This window comes from Muntiacus reevesi, chromosome 5 (assembly GCF_963930625.1).
Source record: "Muntiacus reevesi chromosome 5, mMunRee1.1, whole genome shotgun sequence".
NCBI lineage: Eukaryota > Metazoa > Chordata > Mammalia > Artiodactyla > Cervidae > Muntiacus > Muntiacus reevesi.
The window spans coordinates 37,307,589-37,329,874 of record NC_089253.1 but is presented as its reverse complement, the minus strand read 5'-3'; the positions used below and the strand labels follow the sequence as shown (position 1 = coordinate 37,329,874).

The 22,286-nt window shown below is 42.6% G+C and overlaps 1 pseudogene; it reads left to right on the top strand.

The window, feature by feature from the left end:
- Positions 1 to 11,938: 11,938 nt before the first annotated feature.
- On the top strand, positions 11,939 to 20,929 carry LOC136168806 (pregnancy-associated glycoprotein 1-like; annotated as a pseudogene).
- Positions 20,930 to 22,286: the final 1,357 nt, after the last annotated feature.

Here is a 22,286-nt window from a genome sequence, read left to right as displayed (position 1 = left end):
AACTACTTTGCCTTCTTGCATTTGTTTTTCTTGGGGATGGTTTTGGTGACCACCTCCTGTACAGTGTTACAAACCTCCATCCATAGTTCTTCAGGCTACCAGACCTAATCCCTTGAATCTATTTTTCATCTCCACTATATAATCATAAGGGATTTGATTCTGGACATAGTTGAATGTTCTAGTGGTTTTCCTTACTTTCTTCAATTGAAGCCTAAATATTGCATGCTTCTGCCTAAGCAATGGTGCCAGATCACCACCCACAACTCCCAGTGGGTGTGGAGCAAAAACACACAATTTGAGGACTTTTACCCTGGGTTTGTGCTTGACTTTTCACATACTTGACTGTGTGACCTTGATCAAGTCCCTTAACCTCAGTTGTCTCATCTGGAAAATGGGCACCATGATGATAATTCCACCATTTAGATTGCATGTGTGGCTGCTGAGAACAAGTGGCCCTGAGAGAGCTTTCTGGGTTTCTGAGTCTGGACAAATATGAATTATTCTTCCACCTGTGCAGAAGGAAATCTTCTGTTTAGAGGTTATGGCTGCCATCCCCAAGGCTAAATATAGATTCAAGCCAAATGACCTCTGTTTCTGAACCATGACACAGAACTCTGACTGAGCCGCTGTTTCTGTGTTCTGGGTTCCCACAAGAGCTAATGATTACTGGCTCAGATTGCTCCCTTTCTCAGTCTTACCAGTCAGCCTTTCCTTGTCAACTACATCTCCCCTGAAGTCACACTGAAAGGAAAACCAGAAAGGCTCTTTGTCTCTTGTCAGTTTCCCACATCTCCAGTGTAGGAACAAGTAGCTGTTATGGCTACTTGTCATAGCATCAACTATGGCAACCAGTACAGTCCAATCTCAGCCTGTTAAATGAAACTGCCCCCATTTGTCCCCTCATGTTTAAATTACCTACAGTGCTTTAGACAGCTTCCTATGCTTGCTGTTTAATGACAAAAAATGTGTGGACCTCATCTAGTTTTCTTTCCCAAGCCTGATTCCAACCATGCAATGAAGTAACCAGACATCAAGTCATCTAACTACCCACAGGAATTGACAAAATCAAACCACCCATTGTGCATTTCTCGTTTGCCCCAAAACACCTCTGAAGTGATCTGCTGCAACAAAGGGATACGTTGGCATGTACACTCCAGAAGGGACACTTTTTCTGGATTCATTGTCCATCGAGTGGAGAATGTCTACCATAAGCCTGGCCCTCCAGCAGTTGGTCAGCAAGTTTTTGCAGACTCGGCCGACTCCATATCCCTTCCACATCCCTCAGTAAAATCTAGAGAACAAACTCAGTCAAAGTTCTCACTCCTGCAGAAAACATTTTTTTTTTTTTTCCCAGAAAACAATGTTTGGTAACACACTAAAAATCTTGTGCTCCTTGTCTTGGATTCAAGGACCTGCACCAGAGGATGGGACGCCTCTCCTTCCATCTAAGTCTTTCACCACTCCCTCCAGGGCCACAGCCTTGACTGGACCCTCTGTTCTCATTGGTAGTGTTCAGTTGCTAAGTCCTGTCTGACTCTTTGTCATTACACGTACTGGCTTCCCTGACTTTCACTGTTTTGTGGAGTTTCCTCAAACTCATGTGCATTGAGTCAGTTATGCCAAATCACCATTTCATCCTTTTGACCCCTCTCCTTCTGCCTACAATCTTTCCCAGCATCAAGATCTCTTCCAATGAGCTGGCTCTTCACATCAGGTGGGCTAAGTGTTGGAGCTTCATTTTCAACATCAGTCCTTCCATTGATTATTGCTCTACCACATCCAAAACAAAACTCATGTTTCAAATCACCAAACAATATTGAGCATTGATAAATTTAATAGAACAGGATCTTGTCCTCTGGGAAATCCCAGCACTGCTGCCCCGCCTTTCTCTTAGCATTCTCTTCACCTGGCATAGAAGTGCTTCCCTACAACTTCTCCAGCTTTCAAAGGCCTGCTGACCCCTCATTGTCAGCTATCCATGAATTGTTCCTTCCACATTCCTCAAAGACTTCTGCCTGATCCCTATTGTCCTCTGTACATCAGTTCAGTTCAGTCTCCGAGTCATGTCCAACTCTTTGCTATATTATGCGGTGCAGCATGCCAGGTTTCCCTGTCCGTCACCAACTCTGACAGCTTGTTCAAACTCATGTTCATCAAGTTGGTGATGCCACCCAACAATTTCCTCTTCTATCTTCCCCTTTGCCTCCTGCCTTTAATCTTTCCCAGCATCAGAGTCTTTTCTAATGAGTCAGTTCTTCTCATCAAGTGGCCAAAGTATTGGAGGTTCAGCTTCTTCATCAGTCCTTCCAATGAATATTCAGGACTGATTTCCTTTAAGATTGACTGGTTGGATTTTCTTGCAGTTCAACGGATTCTCAAGAGTCTGGTCCAACACCACAGTTTAAAAGCATCAATTCTGGTGCTCAGCTTTCTTTATGGTTCAACAATCACGACTTCTGGCAAAGCCATAGCTTTGACTTTACAGATCTTTGCTGGTAAATTAATGTCTCTACTTTTTAGTATGGTGTCAGGTTTTTCATACCTTTTCTCCAAGAAGTAAGCATCTCTTTTTTCACAGCTGCAGTCACTATCTACAGTGATTTTGGAGCCCAGGAAAATAAAGGCTGTCACTATTTTCATTGTTTATCCAGGTATTTGTCATGAAGTGATGGAACTGAATGCCGTCATCTTCATTTTTTGATTTGTACATACCACATCAAGACCATCCCCAGGAAAAAGAAATGCAAAAAGGCAAAATGGGTGTCTGAGGAGGTCTAACAAAGAAGAGAAGCAAAAGGCAAAGGAGAAAAGAAAGACATACCCATCTGAATGCAGAGTTCCAAAGAATAGCAAGAAAAAAAAAAAAAAAAAGCCTTCCTAAGTTATCAATGCAAAAAAATAGAGGAAAACATTAGAATGGTAAATACCAGAGATCTCTTCAAGAAAAGTAGTAATAGGGAGGGAACATTTCAGGCAAAGATGGGCACAATAAAAGAGGGAAATGATATGGATCTAATAGAAGCAGAATATATTAAGAAGAGGTTGAAAGTATACATAAGAATTGTACAAAAAAGATATTAATGACCCAGATAACCACGATGGTGTAATCACTCAACTAGAGCTAGACATCCTGAAATGCTAATTCAAATGGGCCTTCAGAAGCATCATTACGAGTAAAACTAGTGGAGGTGATGGAATTCCAGTAGAGCTATATCAGATTCTAAAAGATGATGCTGTGAAAGTGCTGCACTCAATATGCCAGCAAATTTGAAAAACTCAGCAGTGGCCACAGGACTGGAAAGTTCATTTTCATTGCAATCCCAAAGAAAGGTGATTTCAAAGAATGTTCAACTACTGCACAAAGTTGCACTCATCTCATATGCTACCAAAGTAATTTCTCCAAGCAAGTCTTCAACAGTACATAAACTGTGAAATTCCATATGTTCAAGCTAGATTTAGAAAAGGCAGAGGAACCAGAGATCAAATTGGCAACATCTGTCGGATCATGGAAAAAGCAAGAAAATTCTAGAAAAACACCTACTTCTTCTTTATTGACCATGCAAAAGCCTTTGACTGTGTGGATCACAACAAACTGTGGAAAACTTACAGAGATTGGAATACCAGACCACCTTATCTTCCTTCTGAGAAATCTGTATGCAGGTCAAGAAGCAACAGTTAGAATTGAACATGGAACAATGGACTGGTTCCAAATCGGGAAACGAGTAGGTAAAGGCTGTGTATTGTCACCTTGCTTATTTAACTTAGATGCAGAGTACACCATGCCAACTGGATGAAGCAGAAGCTGGAATCAAGATTGCTGGGAGAAATATCAATAACCTCAGATATGCAGAAGACACCACCCTCACAGCAGAAATTGAAGTGGAACTAAAGAACCTCTTGATGAAAGTGAAAGAGGAGGGTGAAATATCTGGTTTAAACTCCACTCCACATTCAGAGTGGAGTTTAAATGCCACATCATGGCATTTTGTCCCATCACTTCATGGCAAATAGATGATGAAACAATGGAAACAGTGAGAGATTTATTTTTGGGGGCTCAAAAAAATCACTGCAGATGATGACTGCAACCTTGAAATTAAAAGAGGCTTGCTCGTTTGAAGAAAATCTATGAGAAACCTATACAAATTTTTTAAAGCAGAGACATTACTTTGCTGAGAATGTTCAGTATAATCAAAGCTATGATTTTTCCAGTTGTCATGTATGGATGTGACCATTGGACCATAAAAAATGGTGGGCAATGAAGAATTGATGGTTTTGAACTGTAGTGTTGGACAAGACTCTTGAGAGTCCGTTGGACTGCAAGGAGATCCAACCAGTCAATCCTAAAGGAAATCAATCCTGAATATTCATTGGAAGGACAGATGCTGAAATTGAACCTCTAATCCTTTGGCCAATGGATGTGAAGAACTGACTCATTAGAAAACACCCTGTTACTGGGAAAGATTGAAGGCAGGAGGAGAAGAGGATGACAGCTGATGAGATGGTTGGATGGCATTGCTGACTTGATGGACATGAGTTTGTCCAAGCTCCAGGAGTTGGTGAAGAACAGCAAGTCTTCAACAAAATGTAATTGTTTCCAAGAAATTATCAGTGTTTGCAAACAGTGAAAGGAATAATTTATAAAAATTAAAAAGTATCCAGCATCCAAAGGGTAAAAGTGATCACATCCAGACCCATTTAAAATTTCCATATAAATTGTGAAAGTATTTGTCCTAGTGTCATTTCAATATTGTAAAGTAATTATCCTTTGATTAAGATAAATAAATAAATTTTAAAAGAAAAAATCCAAATGTGTAAAGAAGCAAGAAAATATCCATAATGAGTGAAGAATCAATTAGTAAAAACACAGGTAAAGTATACATTGCAGAATGAGCAAGGAGGAACATTAAATTGCTTACTACATCAATAATCCTTATATTCATGAAGCTGAAGAATATTGAGTATGTTAAACAGATACATGTAAAATAGAAATGGAAAGACTGTGGGAAAAATTTAATTGTGCATCAGAGAGCTTAGAAACAGCTTTAAGAGTGCTAAAATATATGTAAAAGAAATCCTACAGGAAGTGAAGGACAGGAGAATAGAGGAAAAAACTTCACAATACTGGTTGAAAAATTTTCAGATATGATGAAAGCTTTAAACCTGTTAACACAGACTATCAATTAATTCAAGAACAAGACATATGGCAACTAAAAAAAGGCATATCATAATTCATTGTTTAAAACAATCAACCAAAGTAATGTAAGCAGAAGGAAAAACAGAAATAGTAGAACCAAAAATGGGAATGACAGCAGATTAGGCATATGAAACAATGTTAGCCAGAAGACACTGGCACCACATCTTATAATGCTGAGAGAAATATAATTGACTCAGAATTCTATACCTTACAGAATTCTATATACTTACAAGTGAGTCAAGTGACAGCCCTGCCCTCTGGAAGCTGTGGTCTAGTGTGGGTTTCAGAAACTCAAACAAGAACAAAGCCACATGGCAGGACAGTCAAGATGCTGTAGGAACACTTGGGAGGGGAATCTAAATGAGTTGTGGTCTCAGGAGGTTGCTTGATGCAGGGGGCAATCCTCTATCAGTCCCCTCATAAATAGGCCATGGTGCCAAGTTTCATGTAAAAATGATGCATTTAAAATTCCTTCCAGAGTGTTTTCCCTTTTGATCCAGTGCTTAAGATATGCGTTTGAGAGAATTCAGCACCACCAAACCAGCTCTTCAACAAATGCTAAAGGATCTTCTCTAGACAGGGAAACACAGAAAGGTTGTACAAAAGTGAACCCAAACAACAAAGTAAATGGCAACGGGACCATACCTATCAATAATTACCTTAAATGTAAATGGGTTGAAAGCCTCAACCAAAAGACAAAGACTGGCTGAATGGATACAAAAATAAGACCCTTATATATGCTGTCTACACGAGATCCACTTCAAAACAAGGGACACATACAGACTAAAAGTGAAGGGCTGGAAAAAAATATTTCACGTGAACGGAGACCAAAAGAAAGCAGGAGTCACAATACTCATATCAGATAAAATAGACTTTCAAATAAAGGCTTTGAAAAGAGACAAAGAAGGACACTACATAATGATCAAAGGATCAATCCAAGAAGAAGATATAACAACTATAAATATATATGCACCCAACATAGGAGCACCACAGTATGTAAGGCAAATGCTAACGACTATGAAAGAGGAAGTTAATAGCAACACAATAATAGTGGGAGACTTTAACACCCCACTCACAAATATGGATAGATCAACTAAACAGAAAATTAACAAGGAAACACAAACTATAAATGGACAAACTTTAAATGGACCAGCTAGACCTAATTGATATCTATAGGACATTCCACCCCAAAACAATCAACTTCACCTTTTTCTCAAGTGCACATGGAACCTTCTCCAGAATAGAGCACATCCTTGCTCATAATCTAGTCTTGGTAAATTCAAAAAAATTGAACTCATTCTAGTCATCTTTTCTGACCACAGTGCAGTAAGATTAGATCTCAATTACAGGAAAAATATTGTTAAAAATTCAAACATATGGAGGCTAAATAACACACTTCTGAATAACCAACAAATCATAGAAGAAATCAAAAAAGAAATCAAAATATGCATATAAATGAATGAAAATGAAAACACAACAACCCAAAACATATGGGACACTGTAAAAGCAGTGCTAAGGGGAAGGTTCATAGCAATACAGGCTTACCTCAAGAAACAAGAAAAAAGTCAAATAAATAACCTTACTCTACACCTAAAGCAACTAGAGAAGGAAGAAATGAAGAACCCTGGGGTTAGTAGAAGGAAAGAAATCTTAAAAATTATGGCAGAAATAAATGCAAAAGAAACTAGAGAGACCATAGCAAAAATCAACAAAGCTAAAAGCTGGTTTTTTGAAAAAATAAACAAAATTGACAAACCATTGCAAGATTCATTAAGAAAGAAAGGGAGAAGAATCAAATCAACAAAATTAGAAATGAAAACGGAGAGATCACAACAGACAACACTGAAATACAAAGGATCATAAGAGACTACTACCAGCAGCTCTATGCCAATAAAATGGACAACTTGGAAGAAATCGACAAATTCTTAGAAAAATATACCTTTCCAAAATTGAATCAGGAAGAAATAGAAGATCTTAACAGACCCATCACAAGCAGGAAAATCGAACCTGTAATCAGAAATCTTCCAGCAAACAAAAACCCAGGACCAGACGGCTTCACAGCTGAATTCTACCAAAAATTTAGAGAAGAGCTAACACCTATCTTACTCAAACTCTTCCAGAAAATTGCAGAAGAAGGAAAACTTCCAAACTCTTTCTATGAGGCCACCATCACCCTAATTCCAAAACCAGACAAAGATGCCACAAAAAAAGGAAACTACAGGCCAATATCACTGATGAACATAGATGCAAAAATCCTTAACAAAGTTCTAGGAAACAGAATCCAACAAAATATTTAAAAAATCATACACCATGACCAAGTGGGTTTTACCCCAGGAATGCAATGATTCTTTAATGTCTGCAAATAAATCAATGTAATATACCACATTAACAAAGTGAAAGATAAAAACCATATGATTAGTGCAATAGATGCAGAGAAAACCTTTGACAAAATTCAACACCCGTTTATGATTAAAACTCTCCAGAAAGCAGGAATAGAAGGAACATACCTCAACATAATAAAAGCTATATATGACAAACCCACAGCAAGCATTACCCTCAGTGGTGAAAAATTGAAAGCATTTCCCCTAAAATCAGGAACAAGACAAGACTGCCCACTCTCACCACTACTATTCAACATAGTGTTGGAAGTTTTGGCCACAGCAATCAGAGCAGACAAAGAAGTAAAAGGAATCCAGATAGGAAAAGAAGAAGTGAAACTCTCACTGTTTGCAGATGACATGATCCTCTATATAGAAAACCCTAAAGACTCTACCAGAAAATTACTAGAGGTAATCAACGAATATAGTAAAGTTGCAGGATATAAAATTAACACACAGAAATCCCTTGCATTCTTATACACTAACAATGAAAAAACAGAAAGAGAAATTAAGGAAACAATACTATTCACCATTGCAACAGAAAGAATAAAATACTTAGGAGTATATCTACCTAAAGAAGCAAAAGAACTATAGATAGAAAACTATAAAACACTGATGAAAGAAATCAAAGAGGTCACAAACAGATGGAAAAACATACCATGTTCAAGGATTGGAAGAATCAATATTCAATATTGTCAAAATGGTTATTCTACCCAAAGCAATCTATAGATTCAATGCAATCCCTATTAAGCTACCAATGGTATTTTTCACAGAACTAGAACAAATAATTTCACAATTTGTGTGGAAATACAAAAAACCTCAAATAGCTGAAGTAATCTTAAGAAAGAAGAATGAAACTGGAGGAATCAACCTGCCTGACTTCAGACTATACTACAAAGCCACAGTCATCAAGACAGTATGGTACTGGCACAAAAACAGAAATATAGACCAATGAAACAGAATAGAAAGCCCAGAGATAAATCCACGAACCTATGGAAACCTTATCTTCGACAAAGGAGGCAAGGATATATAATGGAAAAAAGACAACATCTTTAACAAGTGGTGCTGGGAAAACTGGTCAGCCACTTGTAAAACAATGAAACTAGAACACTTTCTAACACCATACACAAAAATAAACTCAAAATGGATTAAAGATCTAAATATAAGACCAGAAACTATAAAACTCCTAAAGGAGAACATAGGCAAAACACTCTCCGACATGAATCACAGCAGGATCCTCTATGACTCACCTCCCAGAATATTGGAAATAAAAGCAAAAATAAACAAATGGGACCTAATGAAACTTAAAAGCTTTCGCACAACAAAGGAAACTATAAGCAAGGTGAAAAGACAGCCCTCAGATTGGGAGAAAATAATAGCAAATGAAGCAACAGACAAAAGACTTATCTCAAAAATACACAAGCAACTCCTGCAGCTCAATTCCAGAAAAATAAATGACCCAATCAAAAAATGGGTCAAAGAACTAAACAGACCTTTCTCCAAAGAAGACATACAGATGGCTAGCAAACATATGAAAAGATGCTCAATATCACGCATCGTCAGAGAAATGCAAATCGAAACCACAATGAGGTACCATTACATGCCAGTCAGGATGGCTGCTATCCAAAAGTCTACAAGCAATAAATGCTGGAGAGGGTGTGGAGAAAAGGGAACCCTCTTACACTGTTGGTGGGAATGCAAACTAGTACAGCCGCTATGGAGAACAGTGTGGAGATTTCTTAAAAACCTGGAAACAGAACTGCCATATGACCCAGCAACCCCACTTCTGGGCATACACACTGAGGAAACCAGATCTGAAAGAGACACGTGCACCCCAAAGTTCATCACAGCACTGTTTATAATAGCCAGGACATGGAAGCAACCTAGATGCCCATCAGCAGACGAATGGATAAGGAAGCTGTGGGACATATACACCCATGGAATATTACTCAGCCATTAAAAAGAATTCATTTGAATCAGTTCTAATGAGATGGATGAAACTGGCGCCCATTATACAGACTGATGTAAGCCAGAAAGATAAAGTACATTACAGCATACTAACACATATGTATGGAATTTAGAAAGTTGGTAATGATAATCCTATATGCAAAACGGAAAAAGAGACACAGATGTACAGAACACAATTTTGGACTCTGTGGGAGATGGCAGGGGTGGGGTGTTTCAAGAGAACAGCATCGAAACATGTATATTATCTATAGTGAAACAGATCACCAGCCCAGGTTGGATGCATGAGACAAGTGCTCGGGCCTGGTGCACTGGGAAGACCCAGAGGGATCAGGTAGAGAGGAAGGTGGGAGGGGGGATCGGGATGGGGAATACATGTAAATCCATGGCTGACTCATGTCAATGTATGACAAAAACCACTGCAATATTGTAAAGTGTTTAGCCTCAAACTAATAAAAATAAATGAAAAAAAAAAAAAAAGAAAAAGATGTTAATGATAATCCTAAATGCAAAAGAGAAAAAGAGACACAGATGTACAGAACAAACTTTTGGACTCTGTGGGAGAAAGCAAGGGTGGGATATTCTGAGAGAATAGCATTGAAACAAGTATAGTATCAACAGTGAAATAGATCACCAGCCCAGGTTGGATGCTTGAGACAAGTGCTCAGGGTTGGTGCACTGTGATGATCCAGAGGGATGGGATGGAGAGGGAGGCAGGAGAGGAGATCGGGATGGGGAACACATGTAAATCCATGGCTGATTCATGTTAATATACGGCAAAAACCTCTACAATATTGTAAATTAATTAGCCTCCAATGAATAAAAATAAATAAAGAAAATGATTCTTCTCCAAGGCCATAGTTCAAAGGGCATACATGTGTGTCATTTGTCAGTGACGTCATATTCCCCCTGTTGGGACTTAACCACCAAAACTGAATTTAAACAAAATACAAAAATGAGGATTAATACACAGTGCCCCACTGACATACACCTGGCAACAGAAGAGGCTACTGTTGTATGCAAGGGACAGGCATGGATAGATCTCATGCAGGAATAGGCCCTGGGAGTCCTGGATGAGTCATTAAGCAGGGTTGTCTTTACTTTGGCTGCCATGGGTGTTTTGTCTTCTTTGACTGGGATGACCTTTCAAAATTATTTTTTTGTATGTTTGCTTTGGCAGATAAAATTCTTCTTGGTATAGACCCTATGGGGGAAATTATATCAGAAATATATCAATTTATCTTCAGCAGTTAAATGTGTTGGCTTGTATGTCCCTTATGATCTTTCTTTATAAATAGAAAGGAAACAAACATGTTCAGTATGCATTGTCTCTTTGTAAGCTAACCAACTTGAATTAAATTCCTCTTGGTTCCCACTGCACTCCCAAGTCTAGGCCAGAAATAAAAACCTGCAGAGACTGAAGGCTGATTTCAGCACATTGTTGAGGAGATTTCTTTCCCACTCTTTTTTCGGGAACAAAAATTAGTTGCTAACATTAAAATCAGTAGATTGTACATAGATATCAAAACTTCTGATTCTCTTGAAAACATGGACAACTGGTCTGCTGTCTAGCAAGGTTGAAGTGGAGGAAAGGCTGCTCCCAGTGGTCAGTCCTGTGCTGCCCAGGGTCCAGCATGGTCACCTAGTCCTACTATCATTTCTCTTGCCTCCTGGGGTCATGAGTTTGTAAGAACTAGACTGCTGGCTCTCTTAAGATAACGACTACTTTTGTCTTGATCAACTTTGACTTTGAAGCCTTTAACCCAGAACCCAGAACACAGTTTATCCTTGTATGTTTGTTGGATGATATAAAATATCTTGCGGATGCATATGACATTTCTTCCAATACTGAAACTAATGCAATTGATGTACAACTCTGCCATAAATCTTTGATGCAGACTGGCATCACAGGTGCCCCTGATCTCTGCCATTAGACCCACTACCTAAGGCCAGTTGTATGTCCCTGGGCTGTCCCTGAAGTCTTCACTTTGCCATTTGACAACTTATCTTCCTAGCAATCTCCTCTCCAACAAAGACAGCAATGCATATCTCATGAAGTGGCTAGGAAGATGACACAAAACCATGAATGTTGAGTATGGCCCCTAGAACATTTTCATGATGTTCTTAGCGGTTTTTTTTTTTTTTCTAGAAGTAGGCAAGGTTCTCCATCTCCTTAGATATCCACACAGATCAGTTAGATTCTCCAGCCAAGCTTCAAGGAAGAGATTATGGTTCAAATTTTTGTATTCTGAGACTCTTCAAAGTCCACTCACCAAGGACACTGATGAAGGTAAAGATTTTATCAAAAGCTTTGTGTTTTTTTCAGATCTATTAGTGGCATAAAGGGGAAAACTAGGGTAGGTCAGAGCATATATAACTAGGGGCTCCTGGTCACCACTACATGCTAAGAACCCAAACTTCCCTGAGTACTTGGAGCTAGGAAAGAAGCATGAAGTGGCTTGTGCTCCTTTGGCTGGTGGCTTTTTCAGAGTGCATAGTCAAGTAAGTATGGGGACTTTAAGCTGCATCATCTTCCTTTCCAGGATTTTTCTTTTTTTTTTTTTTCTCCATTTATTTTTATTAGTTGGAGCCTAATTACTTTACAATATTGTAGTGGTTTTTGTCATACATTGACATGAATTAGCCATGGATTTACATGTATTCCCCATCCCGATCCCCCCTCCCACTTCCCTCTCTACCCGATCCCTCTGGGTCTTCCTAGAGCACCAGGTCTGAGCACTTGTCTCATGCATCCAACCTGGGCTTGTGATCTGTTTCACCCTAGATAATACACATCTGATTATTCTTCCACCCATCAGGTTTAGATGGGAATGGGATATTTCCCTGACAGTATTAAAGTTCAACCTTTAGTTGTTGATAAGTACCTTGCTTTAGGAACTGTGGATCCCAAGGGTCTTGGTGTAGATTTGAATGGTTGCACAACCCTGGGGTTCAGTCATGACCTATTGAAAATGCAACTCCTTACAACTGTTCAGTGCACAGTCTATGCATATGTCTTGTGGAATAGCACTTTTCTACATTTTATTCAACATGTCCTCTTTGTTCCCTGTCTACTTCAGTGTGTATATGTCTATGTCTGCATCACTATCATTTCCTCACTATCATTCCATCACTATCTGTATCACTATCATTTTCCTCTCCATCTCTTTGGAAGTCTCTGTGAGAGTATTTCTCTCTGTGTTGTTTTCTTTTAATTTTTCATTTGACTCATCCTTCCTTCTTCAGCCTCTGAATTTTCCTTACTTGTTCCCTATCTCCTGGATTCTTCTTTCAACTCCCTCTTCTCTTTCAACTTGGAGAAAGATACACTGTTTGATATACAGTTTTGTATCTGAAAAGCAGTGTGACCACAGCCAACTCAGTAACCTCTTGCATTTCAAATTGCTCCCTTGTAAAAGAGCATAAGAGTCCCCCTTCTACCTCTTCCTTGAGGTTCTATGAGAAGAATACAGTGGGATGGCAACAGCAATGCTAATGGCTGTCATTGTTGAGACTTCCTATTTTTCAGGTACCTTATATCCATCACTTCGCTTATCCCCAAGAAATTCTATTTGGAGGGTTTGTATTGTTACATTTCACCATTTTCCCGAGGGGGGAGACTGAGATACCACATGGTCATATGGCTTATCCCAGATTGCAGAACAGAAGCTGTAATCAAACCTATGTCTTTGTCATGGTATATTTATAAAATTCTGATAACAATATGCCTTATAAAAATGATTAGAAAATACACAGGTCGATTACAATGACGGTTTTACCTTAACACTGACTGCTGATTGTAGCTTCTTCTTTGTTTTCTTTGTCAAATGCTCGGTAAAGAATACCTTTAACGAGAGTGAATATCTTGAGAAAAACCCGCAGTGAAAAAAACATGCTGAACGATTTCTTGAAGGAACATGCTTACAGACTGTACCTGACTTCTTCTCCTGGCTCAAATATAAGTACTCACCCCCTGGGAAACATAGAGGATGTGAGTATTTGGGGATGTGGACGGTGCTCCACATCGCCCCATGGTGCTCTAGACTAGCACTGGGACTCCTCTGGAGGTGCCAGGTGTGATGTGGGGTTGGGGTTCCTGCAGGAGGCAGAAACACTGGAAAACAGGGACCCCACCCAGAGGAGAACACACTCTCAACCTCAACTTTTGGTCTTTGTGACTGGGGCCGGCAATTACCAGGTGGCAGGTATATATACATTTCTGTGTTAAAGATGTGTCATTATTTTGAGGGAGACTGTTCCCTCTGAAATAAGTGAGTCAGTCAGTTACAGATGAAGAGTGAACCGTCACTGATCAAATGGTAGAACCAACGGCAAAGCAATTGTGAATCCCCAGGCAGAGGAATTCAGTTTCCAGAGAAGCAAGAACCACAGCCGTAAAAAGTTACTGAACCGGTATTCCGTGTAAGGCCATAAGTATCTAATAGAGTGGTTACTGTTTTTAGATTAGAGAAAGGGCTTATTTTGTCTTCAAGAATGCTCATGCCAGCCTGAGAGATAGGCATATTAGTAAATAGATGTCAAATGAAAGGGTCAACTGTGTGGTGTTGATTGGATGTGGTCTGAGTTTAGAGGGAGTGGCTGAGGTTGATCAAGAAGGACGTCCTGGAGAAGGGGGTGCTAAGGCTGGTTTTGAAGAGACTACAGAGCTTCTCAAATGAAGGCACCAGGACTTCCCTGGGTGTCCAGTGGTCCTGGAGGTCCAGTGGTTATGCCTCTGTGCTTCCAATGCAGGAGGTACCACTTCAACGCCTGGTCAGAGTCAATATCCTGCATACCATGTAGCACAGGAAAAATATATCAAATGCAGGCACCTCTGTGACCAATGTCAGTGAGCTGCACGGTGGTTATAAAGTAATCTCAAGAGATATGTGACATCTAGAGGGAGGCATGAGTGTGGGAATAGAGGGTAGCCGGTTCTGCACTAACCCACTCCCTCTTTTTCCCTGTAGATGGTGTATGTGGGTAACATTACGATTGGAACACCCTCTCAGAAATTCCAGGTTGTCTTTGACACAGGCTCATCTGACTTGTGGGTGCCCTCCATCTCTTGCACCAGCCAATTCTGTTGTGAGTACAGATCCCTATACCTGGACCATCTTTCTCTTGCCCTGCCACCCTGTTTTGCACCCTTGGCACCTGATGATACTTATCTCTTGTGTCTGCAGCTTCACACGTTTTGTTCAGACATCTTGAGTCTTCCACCTTCCGGCCTAACAATAAGACCTTCAGCATCGAATATGGCTCTGGAAGGATGAAGGGAGTTGTTGCTCATGATACTGTTCGGGTAAGAGTGTAACAAATGCTGAGTCAGGACTGGCAATGGAGTGACCACTGCTTGCAAAACAGATGTAGGACCTTCTGGCAGGAGACTTCCTAGCCTAACTCCCATAGATAATCACCATCTTACCCATAGGATCCTGTCCCTGGGGAGGCAGTGCCTGTGGTGACACACGAGCACACAGTTTAGCTAACCCAGAGAGTGGCTTGAGGTGTGGACTTGCAGCTTCTCTGCCCATGAGCAGTTCAAGGTTCATTTTGCTGGGAGTGAGAAGAGGGGAAAAAACACCCACTTTCTTATTCTCAGACTGTTGCAGGCACTTTCAGGTGATAACTGGTTTAGTCCTGCAACAACCCCACACAGCAGATACTCTGATTAACTCATGAGACATATGAGGAAGCTGAGGTGCAGACAGCAAGGGCCTTGCTGAGGACACACATGTGGTAAACAGTGGAGCTCGGCTGGCTTTTCAGGACTGAAGTTGCTGTGGGGTGTTTGAGGAAAGGATAAAACTAATCTGGGGACCCTCAGGGCAGTCAAGGGCTTCAGGTATCCAGACTGGGAAGCTTGGAGGCCTGAGAATTTAGGGGGCCTGATAAATGAGTTCTCACTCTAGGGGGCCTTTGAGAGTCCAACAAGCTTATGGCCTGCTTCCCCCAATGTACTTGAGTAGTTCCCCCTTCTTTCTCTCTCTCTCATGCACACTCAGACAAAGACTCATATATCCCCAAAAGTGAATCCCCGGAGAGTAATTTCATAGATCCCTGCAAGCAAGATTGTGTTCTCAGCTTCTGTCTTCCTGGACAGATGCAGAATCCACAGTACCTTACAGAGATTCCTGTCATTAGGTCACAGTGAGGCCAAAGAGAAAGTTGCCTGCTCTCAGCTCCTTTTGTTCACAAGGGGGCACCGATGGGTCCTGGCCTGACTCTTGTTTGCCACACCTGTTCAGAAGTCACGAGGCCAATTTGACTCACTCAGGTGGTGTTCTTCAGAGGGGCAGATGTTTTAAAATTCACAGCCTCTCACAAATGGAACCCAGATTCTCATCCCAGCTTGATCCAACCGTCTGAGGTCCACTGAAGACACAGCCTAGCCTCAATTCCTCTCTGAGGATCTAATGGCAATGCACCCCAGCCCAGTCCTATCCCCAGTTCATGTATCTGTAAGTGGGATCACTCTTCTCTCCCACAGATTGGGGACCTTGTAAGTAATGACCAGCAATTCGGTCTAAGTCTGGAGCATTCTGGGTTTAAGGGAATGCCTTTTGATGGCGTCTTGGGCTTGAACTACCCCAACTTTTCTTTCACTGGAGGCACCCCCATCTTTGACAACTTGATGAATCAAGGTGCCATTTCTGAGCCTGTTTTTGCCTTCTACCTGAGCAAGTAAGTCTGACATGGACAATCCGTTTCTCCAAATGAGCTGTAATTTGCTTTCAGGTGTAGGAAATTTATAGAACACTTGATAAAGAAGTATCCTGAGAGATAATCTAACCCAGATAACTATGGCCCCAGGGCCCTAATTGGCTTCACCACTGGCTTTTATAAATAATATTTTATTGGAACATAACCCTGCTCCTGGGCTCGAGATCAGTAACTTGGTCTAGGGGGATGAGTGAGGAGGAAGACTAATGGAAGGCAATAGGAAACAATTTGAAGGAAAGGGCATTAGGATTTGTTTATGAATTTGATAAGGAAGGAGAAGGATGGTGGGTATCTCTCCTTCTTCTTTAGCATTTCACTGCGAGCCCAGTACCAGCTACCCAATTTGCAAGAGCCAGCGAAAAACAATAGTGTGGGACACAAAACAACAGTGTGGGACCCCTTGTTCAAGAAATATTAGGCATTTCAAGACAGGGAGAGCAGGAGTGGGGTCCCTTCTGAGTGTGGGGCCCTTTGGACAGTAGAAGTCATGGCCTTTGGAGCCAAATCTGGGTGACCTGATCCCATACCCTTAGCACTCGCAGGGCTTGATTTTCCTGAAAAATGACAAAGTGACAAGGGGAAAGCCAAAATGCTTCAGCACCTTGTCCTCTGAGGGTGTCTGAGCACTCAGGTCACAGGAGGTCCAGGGCATCTTCAGAAGATACAGTGGGTGGAGCCCAGCCAGGTAACTCAGCTTCTACCCTCCTCTATTCCACTCATTAGCCAGTAACTGACCTTGGTCTGGTTCTCAATCGCTCCTAGCCTCGATTTCTGCATCTGTCCATGAGGACCTTATTAGGGCCTTGATGGGTGGAGAAGCAAAGCTCTCAGACAGTGATGTTCTTACTGTCCTCCAAGGATCCCCCCACTTTCTCCTCTCTACAGAAGCAAGCCGGAGGGCAGTGTGGTGATGTTTGGTGGGGTGGATAAATCCTACTACCAGGGAGCACTCAACTGGGTACCATTGATCCAAGCCAGCGACTGGCGTCTCCACATGGACCGGTAAGCCTCTCCCTCTGAGTGTCAGCCCAAGGGATGCTCCCACTACTGTATATGGATACAGGCAGACACACACAAATGCATTCTCAGACAAATAGTCACAGAGACATAAACACCACCCACAACGACACAGACAGACACAGACACATGGAAACAGACAAGCAAGAACATATAAACATGCATAGCTACTCAGAGACACAGAAGCACACACAGAGACACATACAACACACATTCAAATAAACACACAAGCACAAAGATACACAAAGAGCCCATGAGTTCATAATCCCCAGGCCTCCTGACCAGGGCTCTGACCAGGGTCCTCACAGGGTCCAGAGAGGTCTGTGCAGCTGGGAGAGCGCTGCACCTGCTGCCCCGTGAGGCGGGGAGCACGGCCAGAGGACTCTACAGTGTGGTGAACAGGATCAGGGATGATCTCACCAGCCTGGACAGTGTTATAAGATGACCAACTGTCCAGGGCTACCTGAGACCAAGGAAGTTCTCAGTACAGATAAGTCTCAGTTTAGAAACGGAAAGTCTTCAGAAAATGGGGAAAACTGGTCTCCTTATGGAGAAGCTACCCAGCAGTGGAGAGAGGTTGGCTGCAGTCTAAAGACGTGAAAGCAACTAATAAAAAAGACACACCACATCCCTGGGCACAGAGTGGGGAAGGGGCTATAACAGAGAATCAGAAAGGTGGGATCCAGGAGTGACCTGAGGACAAGAGGCAATAGCTGATAGGATTCTGTGTGACACGCTCAGACAAAAGCTGACCTGTCCTTTGGAGTTTCTGTGGGCTAGTCATGTATTTCCTTGCCAGGGTCTCAGGATCCGAGCTGGTTGTAGGAGCAGTAATGGGAGACAACCTCTCTCACAAGAGCCCCTCTCTCCCACCACTATGAGAATCTGCTGCCTTGTGAGTCTCCATCTTCACCCTGTGGTTTGTTATTTGTTCCCCACCAGATACAGCTCTCTGGAAGTTTCTCATTATTTTCAGTCTTCATTCACTCACTGAACAGACAAAATTTGGGCATCCACTGTGTGCCAGACACTTTAGGGAGGCAATGAGAATAAAACTCGCCCTCACACCTAAGAAGGCAGATGCACAGAAATGATAGACACACTTCGTGAATTGACTTTGGTACATGCTCCTCGTGGGGAAGGCTCTACAGAGAGTGACCAAGAGAGGAGACTGATAAACACTGGGGGAAAGTCTTCCTTGAAAACAATGCAATTAATTGGAATCTGGAAGATGAGAAGAAATTTGCTAGTCAAAGGGGAGGGGACTCTTCTAGGAAGGAAGTTCAGTTTGTGTCAAGGTAGAATAGATTCTGGTGTATTCAAGTACTGCATTCAAGGATGTCAAGGGAGGTGCTGTGTCGAGAGCAGATGAAGAGAGTCAGGGCAAGAGACAAAGGACTGTTTATGAGACAGTCGGGAAGGGGGCAGCTCTGGAGAGACTCAGAATGAACTCGATGCCTGCTTTGTTCCACTGTTCTCAGCATCTCCATGGAAGGACAGGTTATTGCTTGTTCTGGCGGCTGTGAGGCCCTTGTGGACACCGGCACATCACTGATCCATGGCCCAAGAAGACTGCTCAATAAGATCCTGAGTTTCATCGGTGCCACACCACGGGGCTCCAAGGTGAAAGGTCATGCCCCAGGGTCACTCCCTGTCTCCACACACATCAAGGATCTCCAGGGCCAACCTCTCTCCCTCTCTCTCTAACAGCACTACGTTTCATGTTCTGCGGTCAATACCCTGCCCTCTATTGACTTCACCATCAACGGCATCAACTACACACTGCCAGCTCAAGCCTACGCCATCAAGGTGAGGGGACAATACTGAGGGTTTGTTCTCAAACTGGAGCTTGCAGGATCCCCTGGGCTGTTGCTGGGAGGAGCGCGCCCTCTGCAGGCCATGTCACACCATTGCAGATGCTGCTGAGCCTTGTGGCTGGGCTAGTGTCTCCCACAGAACCAACTACTTTAGAGTAAAGGGCCGTCTGGGACACTGATAATCCTGAAATAAATGTGGAGACGCTACACCACGCTGGCATGGTGGGAGTCACAAGGCGAGGGGAACAGTGGGGCCCTCAGTCCTCAGAGAGCTTCAGTTCAATCTGAACTCTTAGGTGCATGAACGTGAAAGTCAGCTAGCAGTCCCTGAAATAGGCCATGTTACAAGGAGAATGGCTGAAGACAATCCCAGTGTGATGTCCCATCATAAATGAACAGTCTCCCTTCCCTTCTCAAGGTTTTCCTGCTTTGGATGATAAATTACACGGTCAGCCTAGATCTTGGCTGCTTCTTCCCCTTGCTCTGGCCAGGTGTCCCCTTTGTGAGTTGGGGTACCTGAACCCTCTGTGGGGAGGTTGGATACTTAGGTGAATAAAGGGGGCACAGTGACTGCTCAGCCCCAGCACAGGGTGGAGGCTTCATGTCAACTCCCTGTGGGAGTACATAGCAGGCTGATGGGCTCAAAGAAGGCTTTGAGGAACAGAGGGAATTTCAGGAATTCTAAGACCACAAACTCATGGAGCCATCTGGAAGGTTGCTTGGTTCTAGGCAACACTGCACTGGATTCCATGCAAATGGCATCCCAAGGTGCTCTGCACTGGGGCATTGGGGTCTTACTAGGGGTGATGAGGGATTTGGACTGGCTGGTAGGAATGGGGAACCAGAGTTTGTTACCCAATCAAGCCTGGAGTGGCAAAAGAGGGTGAGTGTGGGCTGAAGGTTTCCCAGAGTTTCTGAGTTAAGTCTTCAAGAACATGTTTTGGGCACTGCTGTATTTAAAATGGATAACCAACAATGAGTTACTGTGTAGCACAGGCAACTCCCCTCATTTATATGACAGCCTGGATGGGAGGGGTATCTTTGGGACCAGGATACATAGCTACATACAATTGAGTCTGTTAACATACAATTGAGTCCATTTAGTGTCCACCTGAAACTCAGAATATTGTTAATCAGCTATAATCCAATAAAAAATAGTTTTTTAATGAAGTTTGGATTGTGGGGATGCTGGAGGAGAACCTGCATTCTTGGTAGAGAAAACAAGGAGCAAGAGTCAGCAGGAAAGAAACAGGGAGTGAGAACCAGGAGCATTCTTGTTCTTTTCTCAAAATTGTATTGAAGTGTGGCTGATCTTCAGTGTCACCTTAAGTTCTGCTGCACAGCAATGTGACTCAGTTATACACATAAAAATATATATTCTTTTTCATGTGGTTTATCACTGGATAGTGAATATAGCTCCTTACTGTCTACAGTAGGACTTTGTTTTCATGCCTTTGTTTCCCCAAATCCCATTCCTCCACTCACCACACCCTTCCTCATGGCAGCCACATGTATGGGCCCTTTTTGGTTTTGGATGAAGTCTCACATCCCCTGCTGCTCATAAAACCACTTGATACTTACCAAAAGAGGGAAATAAAACCAAAAACGCTGCTCGGTCTGGATATTGGGGGGAGTCGCCGATAAGGGTCAGGCTGACTGGTGTGTTTCTCTGACTCCCCCAGGATTCTACCGGCGACTGCTATATCTTCTTTAAACAGATCCGAGCGAGTAGATCTACAGAGACCTGGATCCTGAGTGACGTCTTCCTGAGGCAGTATTTCTCGGTCTTTGATCGAGGAAATGAGAGGATTGGCCTGGCACAGGCAGTGTAACGCTTGGAGTGATTCAGGAATCAGTAAGGCCACTCCTAACACACACTCACTCACACTTAGGGCACTCCTGCCCAGGATGCTGATGAACTGTATTTGGTGGTCTGCACACCCTGTTCTCAGTAAAGAATAAAGGGTTTCACTCGTAATGGTGCTGAAACAAATGGGTGCGTCTGTGTTTGGGAGTGAAGTATCTAGAATCAAGTCTGAATAAAAATTGAGAGGAGCCCAACTCCAACTGGCTTCAAGGAAATGGGAGACTCGTTGAAATGATTCTGGGAATCCAGGACACAGGAATCAGAGCAAATACAGAGATCTCAGTGACTGGACCCAAGAAATCAGAAGTCATCAGTTCTCTCTTTCCCACCCTCGCTCTTTCCCTTTGCTCTTCTTTGGGGGTCTGAGCCTGACAACTTTCTTCCTTAAGGCTTCTACACCTAGTGAGGGAGCCCAAGCTACCTGCCCTAGGGTTTTATATCCCCAAGGCATCACCTAGTAAGGAAAGAAGCTCGGGGCTATCAGAGTTCAATGGTGTTCTCTGAATGACCCAACTCAGATCACCTGTACAGCCCCAGATCAGCCATCCTGAGAGGGCCATGGGGTCCTATGACTGGTTTTACATGGTCATTGGCCCTGACCCAGCAGCACACATGATTCTCAGTTTCCTCCAGAACTACATGACTGAAACTGGGGAGAGGCAACCCCGAGGATAGCAACTGGAGGATGGTCTAGGCCATGGAAGAGTTTGTGATGACCCACCAACTCCACCACCTCCTCATTCAGAGGAGTTCTAAGGGGTAATGAAATCCACTCTCTTCATCCCATCTCTGATGATCTTATTATTGGGCTTCTCCTCCAGGGGAGTTTGGTTGAGGTAGTTCATGCAGAGCTGGTTCCCTTTTATTTCCACACCCCAGTCACCAATTCTCTGACACATATGCCTTCTCTGTCCTTTCCAGTCCGACTTGGTAAGTGTTGGCCCCAGTGGATCCCTGAGCCATTCCCCTCCTCCAGGGCCCAGAATGCCCCTTCCTTGGCCTCCAATCCTGCTGGGGAGAATGCAACACATGTATCGGGGAACCCAGGGTACACAGAACTTTCAGCCTTCCTGAGCTTCCTCCAGGGGTGGAGCTACAAACTCTTTGCTTGGATCTGCCATGATTAGGCACTTTTTCAGGGGAAGCATCCATTCTTTCCACCTGGAGGCCCTCAGTAGATACCTCAACTGAGATAGGAGGGGTCAGTGGTTGATTTCCTTTCAGATTGACTGGTTTGATCTCCTTGTTGTATAAGCGACTCTCAAAAATCTTCTGAAGCACCACAGTTCAAAAACCTCAATTTTTTGCCTTTCACCCTTTCT